Source organism: Bos taurus, chromosome X (genome assembly GCF_002263795.3).
Source record: "Bos taurus isolate L1 Dominette 01449 registration number 42190680 breed Hereford chromosome X, ARS-UCD2.0, whole genome shotgun sequence".
Lineage (NCBI taxonomy): Eukaryota > Metazoa > Chordata > Mammalia > Artiodactyla > Bovidae > Bos > Bos taurus.
The window spans coordinates 118,729,759-118,743,382 of NC_037357.1; the positions used below are offsets into that span (position 1 = coordinate 118,729,759).

Here is a 13,624-nt window from a genome sequence, read left to right on the forward strand (position 1 = left end):
TCTTCTTCCAAAAGGCCTACCGATTTCCGTTTGTGTAAAAGGAAAAGTGGCTGATCTGGGAGACCTGGGTCTCTTCTCTGTAGCTTCTGGAAGCAGCATTTCCTTTTACCATGATCATTTTTTGTGGCATTACATGAACTAGATACCACCAACCCTTACACCTCTCCTGTGAGGGAGCAAGGTGATAGTAAGAGACTACATATCTGTTTTTTACAGTATTTTGTTGTCTTTCACAAGTTTGAAACTACTTTTGAATACTTAGGAGGAATTGTTTGCAGATTTTGCTGAACATAGTGACCATATGGTTCCTGAATAGAATTCTTTCCAGAAGGAAGAGATGATAAGAGGCAATGGTTACTGAACAGATCATGCAGAGGGAACCCAAGGTGGGCAGAGGACCCATCTCTGTTCATTTCCTTTATTTTGAGTGGAAAACCATTCTTTATGTGAGCACTACCACCTGGAGTCTGGTCCTAAGCTTCTGGGTCCTGGGGAGACCTCTGCAGTGGTTTGGCTTTGGTCATTTTGAAAAGTGAAAGTCACTCAGTCGTGTCCATCTCTTTGCAGCCACATGGACTATACAGTCCATGGAATTCTCTAGGCCAGAATCCTGGAGTGGGTAGCCTTTCCCTTCTCCAGGGGATCTTCCCAACCCAGGGATCGAACCCAGGTCTCCTGCATTGCAGGTGGATTCTTTACCAGCTGAGCCACCAGGGAAGCCCAAGAATACTGGAGTGGGTAGCCTATCCCTTCTGCAGCAGATCTTCCCGACCCAGGAATGGAACTGGGGTCTCCTGCATTGCAGGCAGATTCTTTACCACCTGAGCTATGAGGGAAGCCCTTGGTCATTTTGGCAACCCGAATTTGGAAGTGGTTAGGTGTGGGTAACACTTAACAGGAACACTGCCCTGGCCCTGGATTAGCACATCAACAGTAAGTTCAAAGGAAATAGACTTTCAGTGCATTCTTGTAAGCTGGAGAAAGCAGTAAATTAACAACAGCAGCTCTCTAGGTTACTCAGCAGCAGTGGTTTCACTGATTTGCTGAATGATTCCTTCACTTAACAACTATTTCTTGAGCTCCTACTGTGAGCCAGGCATTCTTCTGTACACTGAGGATGCAGCCACCATCAAAGCAGACTGTGTCCTCAGAGAACTTAGAGTCTGAAGGGGAGGCAGACACTGACCAGTAACAATCTGGAGGAGAGGTACTATGAAGAAATGTTACATAGGGTTAAGGGGAAAGGTGACTGGCCACGCAAGCAGGGGTGTTTCAGGTGTGGAGGTCAGGTGAGGACCCTTTGAAGCACTGACAATTGTGCAGAGAATTAAACGAAGGTAAGGGCACACAGAAGCCAGAGCACGGAACCTTCCTTGTGCAGTGATCTTCACACCAGCCCAGATAAGAATGTTGGGACAAGAGGGGAAAATGTGGTGGCTACAACTAGGTGTGTTGTTTTATTGACTTGTTGTCTCTTAAGGAGGCTTTTCATAAAAGCACAGGTGATGTAGAACTGAGAGAGGTGAATATGGACAGGAGTTCAGAGCCAAGAATTAAAGCAGAAGGGAAGGAGAATAACTGCAGAAGGAGCCACACAGTCGTTGCATAGCTCTCAAAAGCTAGAGCTGGTACTGCTCCCTGGTGAAGAACCAGCTCTGGCTGCTCTGAGTTCTGTTTCAGAGGGTTGTTGCCTAAGCAGCATCAAGTAATGCAGTGACCAGTGTCCTCTCTAGCCGATTTATTGGGTTGGCTAAAAAGTTCGTTTGGGTTTTAAGAAAGGTAGATACCTCCTCAATGGCTATTACATGGATTCTCTGTGGAAGCCAAGGGAATGTTAAACTACAAAGACAACCGTGGAGACCATATCTTTTGGTAGATGATAGGGACTAGAGTGGGAGAAGGCAATGGCACCCCACTCCAGTACTGTTGCCCGGAAAATCCCATGGATGGAGGAGCCTGGTAGGCTGCAATCCATGGGGTCGCTAAGAGTCGGACACGACTGAGTGACTTCACTTTCACTTTCCACTTTCATGCATTGGAGAAGGAAATGGCAACCCACTCCAGTGTTCTTGCCTGGAGAATCCCAGGGACGGGGGAGCCTGGTAGGCTGCAGTCCATGGGGTCGCACAGAGTCAGACACGACTGAAGTGACTTGGCAGCAGGGACTAGAGTATGGATGGGAAATGAAACAATAAAACATGAAGCTGTAAAAATGTGTGTAGACTTCTGGCGACAGTGACAGAGTAAGAGTGAAAACCTCGAAGCAATGTAAACAATAATAAATAATTTCAATATGTTATTTTCTCCAATGATTTATTATTATCCTGTTTAAAATAACTGGAAATATCATGAAGTATTTTGCAACCAATCTCCTACTAAAATTCAGTGTAAGCTTGTATTTCATATGTCTCCACTAATTTAATTGTGTTTGATTCCTAGTCTGTTAAACAATCTCCAACCTCCTGTATGTAGGCAGGGTTCTTCAGGGGTGGTATTGGAGCTCAAATGCTGAATGGCATGGCTGTGGCAAATGCATTTTGGGGAATTGTTCATAAGAAAAAGAAGTCTTCCTTCTATGTATATAGTAGTTGCCTTCCTCTAAAATTCAGCATTTTAAAAAAAAATTATTTATTTATTTGTTTTTGGCTGCACTGGGTCTTAGTTTCATCTATCAGGCTTCTCTCTAGTTGAGGCACAGGCTCAGTAGTTCCAGTACACGGGCTTAGTTGCCCCGGGGCACATGGGATGTTAGTTTCCCAGCCAGGGATCAAATTCATGCCCCTTGTGCTGACAGGTGGATTCTTAACCAGTGGACCACCAGGAAAGTCCCTAAAATTCAGCATTTATCACAGCTGTTTAGTAATACTTTGCAATTATTGTAAAACAAAGTTAGGGGCTAGATTCAAATAATTAAAAATAATTGTACAGAGACATTCAGAAATCTTACAGGATACTGGAAAATTCTCATGTGGGGCTGTTCCACATTTAGGAAGATGTTTAGCATTGTCGGCACAGTGCCCACTAAATGCCAGTCACTGCTTCCAATTATAGTGACAACTAAAGATGTCCTACAAATTTCCAAAAATGCATCCTAGGGGATGATGAAGCCTTTGTTGAAAACCATTGTCCTAGACTAAGAGTCTTCACTCTTCGTTCCCCACAATGCCAAAAAGAATTTTGAAAAACTATAACCATCTTTTGGTTTTTCCAATAGTCATGTATGGATGTGAGAGTTGGACCATAAAGAAAGCTGAACACTGAAGAACTGATGCTTTTGAACTGTGATGTTGGGGAAGACTCTTGAGAGTCCCTTGGACTGCAAGGAGATCAAACCAGTCCATCCTAAAGGAAATCAATCCTGAATATTCATTGGAAGGATTGATGCTGAAGCTGAAGCTCCAATACTTTGGCCACCTGATGTGTAGAACTGACTCACTTGAAAAGACCCTGATGCTGGGAAAGATTGAAGGCAGGAGGAGAAGGGGACGACAGAGGATGAGATGGTTGGATGGCATCACAGACTCCACGGACATGAGTTTGAGCAAACTCTGGGAGTCAGTGATGGACGGGGAAGCCTGGCATGCTGCAGTCCATGGGATCTCAAAGAGTCAGACACGACTGAGCAACTGAATTGAACTGATACGCCTTCTTAAAAATTTTTAAATTGACATCTAAAATTTTCCATCCTAAGTTTAAATAGTTATAAAATGTGTAATTTAAGGAATACTGTAAATATTAACATTTTCAAAAATTAGCAAAATTTAAGGAAAATTTTTTGTTCACAGCAAAATTGGCAGAAAGTAAAAAGATTCACACACACTGCCTCCTCATTATCAACATCCTGCAGCAGTGTAGTACATTTTTTATAGTCTGTGAAGCTACATTGACACATTATTATCAGCCAAAGCCCATAGTTTAATACGTTAGAGTTGACTCTTGGTATTTTAAATTCTCTTGTTGTTGTTCAGTTGCTAAGTGGTGTCCAACTCTTTTCAACCCCATGGACTGCAGCACGCCAGCCTTCTCTGTCTTCCACTGTCTGCTGGAGTGTGCTCAAATTCATGTCCTTTGAGCTGATGATGTTATCTAACCACCTCATCCTCTGCCACCCCCTTCTCCTCCTGCTTTCAATCTTGCCCAGCATCAGGGCCTTTTCCAATGAGTCAGCTCTTCGCATTGGGTGGCCAAAGTATTGGAGCTTCAGCTTCAGCATCAGTCCTTCCAATGAATATTGACGACTGATTTCCTTTAGAATTAACTGGTTGGATCTCCTTGCAGTCCAAGGGACTCTCAAGAGGGTCTCGGGACTCTCAAGGGACTCTTCAGCACCACAATTCAAAAGCATCAATTCTTTGGCGCTCATCTTTCTTTACAGTCCAACTCTCATATCCATATATGACACCTGGAAACACCATAGCTTTGACTGTATGAACCTTTGTTGACAAAGTGATGTCTCTGCTTTTTAGTATGCTGTCTAGATTTGTCATAGCTTTCCTTAAAAGGAGCAAGTGTCTTTTAATTTCATGGCTGCAGTCACTGTCCATGGTGATTTTGGAGCCCAAGAAAGTAAAATGTCACTGCTTCCACTTTTTTTTTTTTAATTTGCCATGAAATGATCTAACTGGATTCCATGATCTTAGTTTTTGAATGCTGAGTTTTAAGCCAGTTTTTTCATTCTCTTCTTTCACCCTCATCAAGAGGCTCTTTAGTTCCTCCTCATTTCTGCCATTAGTGTTATCATCTGCATATCTGAGGTTGTTGATATTTTCCCGAGCAATCTTGATTTCAGCTTGTGATTCATTCATGCCAGCCCTGCATTTGGGATGATGAACTCTGCCTAGATGTTAATTAAGCAGGGTGACAATATACAGCCTTTTTGAACAACTTTCCCAATTTTGAACCAGTCAGTTGTTCCATGTAAGGATATGTTGCTTCTTGACCCGAATACAGGTTTCTCAGGAGACATGTAAGGTGGTCTAGTATTCCCATCTCTTTAAGAATTTTCCACAGTTGGTTATGATCCACACAGTCAAAGGTTGTAGCATAGTCAATGAAACAGAAGTAGATGTTTTTCTGGAATTTCCTTGCTTTCTCTGTGATCCAACCAATGTTGGCATTTTGATCTCTGGTTCCTCTGCCTTTTCAAAATCCAGCTTGTACATCTGGAAGTTCTCAGTTCACATACTGCTAAAGCCTAGCTTGAAGCATTTCGAGCAAAACCTTACTAGCATGGGAAATGAGCACAATTGTCCAGTAGTTTGAACATTCTTTGGCACTGTCCTTCATTGGGATTGAAATGAAAATTGACCTTTTTCAGTCCTGTGCCCACTGCTGAGTTTTTCAAATTTGCTGGCATACTGACTGCAGCACTTTAATAGTATCATCTTTTAGGATTAGAAATAGCTCAGCTGGAATTCTGTCACCTCCACTAGCTTTGTTAATAGTAATGTTTTCTAAGGCCCACTTGTCTTCACGCTCCAGAATGTCTGGCTCTAGGTGAGTGAGCACACCATTGGGTTATCTGGTCATTAAGACTTTTTTGGTACAGTTCTTCTGTGTACTCTTGCCACCTCTTCTTAATCTCTTCTGCTTCTGTTAGGTCCTTACTGTTTCTTTCCTTTATCATGCCCATCCCTGCATGTAACATTCCCTTGATATCCCCAATTTCCTTGAAGAGATCTCTAGTCTTTCCCATTCTTTGTTTTTCTCTACTACTTTGCATTGTTCACTTAAGAAGGCCTTCTTATCTCTCCTTGGTACTCTGGAACTCTGCTTTCAGTTGGGTATATCTTTCCCTTTCTCCCTTGCTTTTCATTTCTCTTCTTTCCTCAGCTATTTGTAAAGCCTCCTCTGACAACCACTTTGCCTTCTTGCATTTCTTTTTCTTTGAGATGATTAAGGTCACTTCTTCCTGTACAATGTTATGAACTTCTATCTATAGTTCTTCAGGCACTCTGTCTACCAGATCTAATCTCTTGAATCCACGTATCACCTCCACTGTATAATCATAAGGGATTTGATTTAGGTCATTATCAGAATGACCTCGTGGTTTTCCCTGCTTTCATCAACTAAAGTACAAGCTAGGAGTCAGCCAATCAGGGCAGTGTAAAGGCTTGGAGTAAGGCAATCAGGGCAAAGTACTAGCTAGCGGTCAGCCAATCAGAGCAAATACAGGCCTAGAGTCAGCCATTCAGGGAGTAGTAGAGGCTAGGAGTCAGCCATTCAGAGCAAAGTGCATGCTAGGAGTCAGCCAAAATCAGGGCAAAATACAGCCTGTTGTTGTTTTTCATTGGCTAAGTCATGTCTGACTTTTAGCAACCCCATGGACTGCCGCAGGCCTGGCTTCCCTATCCTCCACTCTCTTCCAGAGTTTGCTCATACTTGTGTCCCTTTTGTGGGTGATGCTATCTAAGCATCTCATCTTCTGCTGCCAGTTCTTCTTTTGCCTTCAGTCTTGCCCAGCATAAGGGCCTTTTCCAGTGAGTCAGCTCTTTACATCAGGTGGCTAAAGTATTAGAGCTTCAGCATCAGTCCTTCCAATGCGTATTTAGGGTTGATTTCCTTTAGGATTGACTGGCTTGATCTCCTTGAAGTCCAAGGGACACTCAAGAGTCTTCTTCAATACCACAGTTCAAAAGCATCAATTCTTCAGCACTCAGCTTTCTTTATAGTCCAACTCTCATATGTATAAGTGACTACTGGAAAAACCATAGCTTTGACTAGACGGACCTTTGTTGGCAAAGTAATGTCTCTGTTTTTTAATATGCTGTCCAGGTTGGTCATAACTTTCCTTCCAAGGAGCAAGTGTCTTTTAATTTCATGGCTGCAGTCACCATCTGCAGTGATTTTGGAGCCTTTTCCAGAGTGTCATATAATTGAAATCATAGAGTCTGTATCTTTTTCATATAGACTTTTTTCACTTAGTAATATGCACTTAATGTTCCTCCATGGCGTGTTGGCTCATTTCTTTTTAGCACTGGGTAATATACCATTGTCTGGATGTACCACAGTTTGTTTATCCATTCACCTACTGAAGGACATCTTGGCTGCATCCAGGTTTTGGCAATTATAAACAAAGCTGCTATAAACATCTACAGGTAGGTTTTTTCAGTTCATTTTGGCAAATACCAAATAGCGTGATTGCTAGATCATATGTTAAGTGTATGTTTAGCTTTGTTACAAAGTGCCAAACAGTCTTCCAAGGTAACTGTACAATTTCACATTCACATCAGCAATGAATGAGAATTTCTGTTACTCCAGTTCCTCACCAGGATTTGGTATCGTCAGTATTTTGTACTTTGGCCATTTTAATCTGTGCATAGTGATAGCTCATTGTTTTATTTTGCAGTTTCCTGATGATATGTGATGTTGAACATCTTTTCATATGCTTGCTTAACACCTGCATATCTTCTTTGTCAAGGTGTCTATTCTGATCTTTTTTGCTGTTTTTAATCCAGTTGTTCATTGTCTTATTGTTGAATTTTAAGAGTTCTTTGTGTACTTTCAATAATAGTCCTTTATCAGTTGTATCTTTTTCAAATATTTTCTCCCAGTCTTTGGTTTGTCTTATTTCATTGACATAGCTTTTTGCAGAGCAGAAATATTCAATTTTAATGAAGTCCAGTTTATCAGTTGCCTTTGATTTGTGCCTTGAGTGTTGTATATAAGAAGTCACTGCCACACCTAGGGTCATCTGGGTTTTCTCATATGTTACCTTCTACAAGTTTTATACTTTTGTGTTCTGGTTTTTTATTTATGATCCATTTTCATCCAGTTTTTATGAACAGTATAAGATCTGTATTTAGATTCCTTTTTTTGCTTGTCTTACTGCACTAGCTAGGACTTCCGATACAATGTTGAAAAGCCATGGTGAGAGGGGACATCCTTGCCTTATTCCTGATCTTAGTGGAAAAAGTTAGATTTTCTCACCATTTGAGTTTGATGTTAGCTGTAGGGTTTTTGTAGATAGTCTTTATCAAGTTGCGGAAGTCCCCCTCTATTTTTAGTTTACTAAGAGATTTTTTTTGGTATCATGAACGGGTATTGGATTTTATCAAATGCTATTTCTACATCTGTTGATATCATCATGTGATTTTTCTTTTGCCTATTGATGTGATACATTACATTATTTTTTGTATTTTTAAAATTGAAGTACAGTATTATATGTTACAGGAGTGCAATATAGCGATTCATAATTTTTAAAGGTTATACTCTATTTATACTTATAAAATATTGGCTATATTCCCTGTATTGTAAATATATCCTCATAGCTTACTTATTTTATAAATAATAGTTTGTATTTCTTAATTCCTTTCCCCTTTCTTGTCCTTCCCTCCTTCCTTCTCTCCACTGGTAACTACTGGTTTGTTTTCCATATCTGTGAGTCTGTTTGCCTTGGATAAATCCCACTTGGTTGTGGTATATGATTCTTTTTATGTCTTGTTGGATTTTAATTGTTAATATTTTGTTAAAGAGTTTTTTATCTGTGTTAATGAGAGGTAGCAGTCTCTAGTTTTCCTTTCTTATAAGGTATTTGGTTTTAATATTAGGGTAATGCTGATGTCATTGAATGGATTAGGAGGGCTTCCTTCTGTTTCTAACTTCTCGAAGAGATTTAGAGAACTGTTACTGTTTCTTCCTTTACTGTTCGGTAGAATTTACCAGTGAACCTATCTGGGCTTAGTGCTTTCTCTTTTGGAAGGTTGTTACATACTGATTGAATTTCTTTAATAGAAGCCTATTCAGATTGTCTCTTTCTTCCAATGTTAATTTTGGCAGCTTGTGTCTTTTAAGGAATTGGTTACTTTCACCTATGTTACCATGTTTGTAGGCATAGAATTGCTCAAAATATTCCTTTGTTATCCTTTTAATGTCCATGAGATCTGTAATAATGTCCTCTTTTTCATTTCTGATATTGGTCATTTGTATCTTTTCCTCTCTTTTTCTTTGTTAGCTTGGCTAGAGCATTATCAATCTTACTGATCTTTTCAAAGAACTAGCTTTTGTGTTCTTTCTCTATTCATTCCTGTTTTCAACTTCATTGATTTCTGCTGATTTTTATTATTTATTTTCCTTTGCTTACTTTGAGTTGAATTTGCTCTTCTTTTTTCTAGTTTCCTAAGATAGAAGCTTAGATTATTGATTTTCAGTCTTTATTCTTTTCTGATATATATATATATATATATATATATATATATATATATATATATATATAAAATCAATGTTATAAATCTCCTTCTTAAATGCTTTTCACTGCATCCCACGAATTTTGGTAAGTTGTGTTTCCATTTTCAGTTAATTCAAAGTAGCAGAAAATATTTCTTGATTTATTCTTTGACCCGTGTATTATTTAGAAGTATGCTGTTTAATCTCTAATTATTTTTGGATTTTCCACTATTTTTCTGTTGTTGATTCCTAGTTTAAATTCATTGCAATCTGAGACCAGACTTTGTATGATTTCTCTTCTTTTAAATTGCCCAGAATGTGGTCTATCTTGGTAAATGCTCCATGTGAGCTTGAGAATGATGTATATTCAGCTGTGGTTGAATTAAGTAGTCTGTAGATGTCAGTTATATTAAGTTGATTCATGGTGCTGTTGTTTGCATGCATCAGTTCAGTCGCTCAGTCGTGTCCGACTCTTTGTGACCCCATGAATCACAGCACGCCAGGCCTCCCTGTCCATCACCAACTCCCGGAGTTCACTGAGACTCACGTCCATCAAGTCAGTGATGCCATCCAGCCATCTCATCCTCTGTCGTCCCCTTCTCCTCCTGCCCCCAATCCCTCCCAGCATCAGAGTCTTTTCCAATGAGTCAACTCTTCGCATGAGGTGGCCAAAGTACTGGGGTTTCAGCTTTAGCATCATTCCTTCCAAAGAACACCCAGGACTGATCTCCTTCAGAATGGACTGGTTGGATCTCCTTGCAGTCCAAGGGACTCTCAAGAGTCTTCTCCAACACCACAGTTCAAAAGCATCAATTCTTCGGCATTCAGCTTTCTTCACAGTCCAATTCTCACATCCATACATGACCACTGGAAAAACCATAGCCTTAACTAGACGGACCTTTGTTGGCAAAGTAATGTCTCTGCTTTTCAATATGCTATCTATGTTGGTCATAACTTTCCTTCCAAGGAGTAAGCGTCTTTTAATTTCATGGCTGCAATCACCATCTGCAGTGATTTTGGAGCCCCCCAAAATAAAGTCTGACACTGTTTCCACTGTTTCCCCATCTATTTCTCGTGAAGTGATGGGACCAGGTGCCATGATCTTCATTTTCTGAATGTTGAGCTTTAAGCCAACTTTTTCACTCTCCACTTTCACTTTCATCAAGAGGCTTTTTAGTTCCTCTTCACTTTCTGCCATAAGGGTGGTGTCATCTGCATAGCTGAGGTTATTGATATTTCTTCTGGCAATCTGGATTCCAGCTTGTGCTTCTTCCAGCCCAGCGTTTCTCATGATGTCCTCTGCATAGAAGTTAAATAAGCAGGGTGACAATATACAGCCTTGACGTACTCCTTTTCCTATTTGGAACCAGTCTGTTGTTCCATGTCCAGTTCTAACTGTTGCTTCCTGACCTGCATATAGGTTTCTCAAGAGGCAGGTCAGGTGGTCTGGTATTTCCATCTCTTTCAGAATTTTCCACGGTTTATTGTGATCCACACAGTCAAAGGCTTTGGTGTAGTCAATAAAGCAGAAATAGATGTTTTTCTGGAACTCTCTTGCTTTTTTGATGATCCAGCGGATGTTGGCAATTTGATCTCTAGTTCCTCTGCCTTTTCTAAAACCAGCTTGAACATCTGGAACTGCTTTTACTGCATCATATAAGTTTTGGATTATTGTGCTTTTTTTTCATTTGGCTCTAAGTTTTTTTTTTTTTTTGATTTCCTCTTTATTTCTTCAGTGATCCATTGATTGTTTAGTAGCATATTGTTAGTCTACACATTTGTGTTATTTAATTTTTTTATTGTAGTGGATTTCTAATTTCATGGTGTTGTCATTGGAAAAGGTGCTTGATATCATTTCGATTTTCCTAATTTTACTAAGGTTCACTTTGTGATCCCAGCATGTGGTCAGTCCTGGAGAATGTTCCATGTGCACTTGAGAAGGATGTATATGCTTCTGCTTTTCAGTGGAATGCTCTATAAATATCAATTAACTGTATCTGTTCTAATTTGTCATTTTAGACCCTTTGTTTCCTTGTTGATTTTCTGTCTGGATGATCTGTCCAATGATGAAAGTGAAGTGTTAAAATCTCCCACAATTATTGTGTTACTATCAATTTTTCTCTTTATAATTGTTAGTATTTGCCTTGTATATTGAAGTACTCCTATGTTGAGTGCCTATATATTTATAATTTCTATATCTTCTTTTTGGATCAATCCTTTGATGAATATCTAGTGTCTTTCTTTGTCTCTTGTAACAGTCTTTAGTTTATTTTGTTTGGTATGAGTATTGCTACTCCAGCTTTATTTTTATTTCCATTTTTGTGGATTACCTTTTTCCTATCCCCTCACTTTCAGTCAGTATATGTCTCTTGATCTGAAGTGGATCTGTTGTAGACAGATATATAAGTCTTGGTTTTTTATCCATTCAGCCAGTCTGTCTTTTGGTTGGAGCATTTAATCCATTTACATTTAAGATACTGGCCTTCCCAAGTGGTGGTGGTGGTTTAGTCACTAAGTCATGTCCGACTCTTGGGACCCCATGGACTATAGCCTGCCAGGCTCCTTGGTCCATGGGATTCTCCAGGAAAGAATACTGGAGTGGGTTGCTATTTCCTTCTCCAGGGGATCTTCCTGACCCAGGAATCAAACCTTGGTCTCCTGCATTGCAAACAGATTCTTTACCGACTGAGCTATGAGGGAAGCCCAAGTGGCGCTAGTGGTAAAGAACCTGCCTGCCAATGCAGGAAACCTAAGAGATGCAGGTTCGATCCTTGGGTTGGGAAGATCCTCTGGAGGAGGGCATGGCAACCCACTCCATTGTTCTTGCCTGGAGAATCCACATGGACAGAGGAGCTTGGTGGGCTCAGTCCATAGGGTCACAAAGAGTTGTACACAACTGAAGCAACTTAGCATGCAACCACGTGCATGTTCTTACTGCCGTTTTGTTAATTACTTTGGATTTGTTTTTGTAGGTCTTTTTTCTTCCCTTCCTCTTTTGTTCCCTTCTCTTGTGATTTGATGACTAACTTAAGTGTTGTGTTTGGATTCCTTTTTCTTCTTTGTGTGTGTATCTATTGTTGATTTTCAGTTTGCAGTTGCCATGAGGTTTTGATATAGCAGTCTATGTATAAACAAATTATTTTAAGTTGCTTGTCTTTTAATTTCAAATGCATTTCCAATATCCTGCATTTGTGCTCTCCTAGTCTCACAACTAGGGCTTCCCTGGTGGCTCAGACAGTAAAGAATCTGCCTGCAATGCAGGAGACCTGAGTTCAATTCCTGGAGAAGGGAATGACTACCCACTCCAGTATTCTTGCCTGAAGAATTCCACAGATGGAGGAGCCTGGTGGGCTATAGTCCATGGGATCACAAAAAGTCGGACACCACTGAGTGACTAACATTTTCACTTTTCACTTCTCACATTTGCTGCATTTTTTTAAAAAAAAAAGTATTTATGTATGCTGGGTCTTCGCTGCTGTGCATGGGCTTTCTCTAGTTGCAGTAAGTGGTGGCAACTCTCTAGTTGCGCCCAGGCTTCTCACTGCGGTGGCTTCTCTTTTTGCAGAGCATGGACTCTAGGGCATGTGCTCAGTAACTGGCCCACGGGTTTACTTGCCCCATGGTAAAGTGGAATCTTCCTGGTCCAGAGGTCAAACCCATGTCCCCTTTACTGGCAGGAGGATTCCTAACCACTGGACCACCAGGGAAATCCCACAATTGCTGGTTTTGATAGCATATTTGTGTGAGCGTGATTTGTTTTCTTTAATGTATATTTACCTGGTGAGCTTTTCCATTTATAATTTTCTTGCTTCTAGTTGTGGCCTTTTCTTTTCTGCTTAGAGAAGTTCCTTTTGTGTTTGTTTATTTCCCTTTTTATTTATTTTTTGCTGTGCGGGGTCTTCATTGCTGTGTGGGCTTTTCTCTAGTTGCAGCAAGTGGGGGCTACTCTCTAGTTGTATTGCATGGGCTTCTCATTGTGGTGGCTTCTCTTGTTGGGGAGCATGGACTGTAGGGCACGCGACTGTAGAGCCAGTAGTTGCTGCATGTGGGCTCAGTAGCTGTGGCTCCTGGGCTCTAGAGCACAAGCGCAGTAATTGTGACACATGGGCTTAGTTGTTCCACGGCATGTGGGATCTTCCCAGATCAGGGCTCAAACCCATGTCTCCTGCACTGGCAGGTGGATTCTTTACCCCTGAGCCACGAGGGAAGCCTATCCTTAAGCATTTTTTTTTTTTTTTTGCAAAGCTGGTCTGATGGTGCTGAATTAGCTTTTGCTTGCCTGTAAAGCTTTTCGATTTACTTATTCTTGGCTGCACTGGATCTTTGTTGCTTCATGAGGGCTTTCTCTAGTTGTAGAGAGCAGGGCTACTCTCTGTTGTGGTGCATGAGCTTCTCATTGCAGTGGCTTCTCTGGTTGCAGAGCAGGGACTAGGGAGTGCAGGCTTCAGTAGTTGTAGCA

The 13,624-nt window shown here is 40.6% G+C and overlaps 1 protein-coding gene across 3 annotated transcripts in view; it reads left to right on the top strand.

The window, feature by feature from the left end:
• PCYT1B (phosphate cytidylyltransferase 1B, choline) overlaps nt 1–13,624 on the top strand; it is a 146,826-nt gene that overhangs the window by 79,985 nt on the left and 53,217 nt on the right. The window lies entirely within an intron of this gene.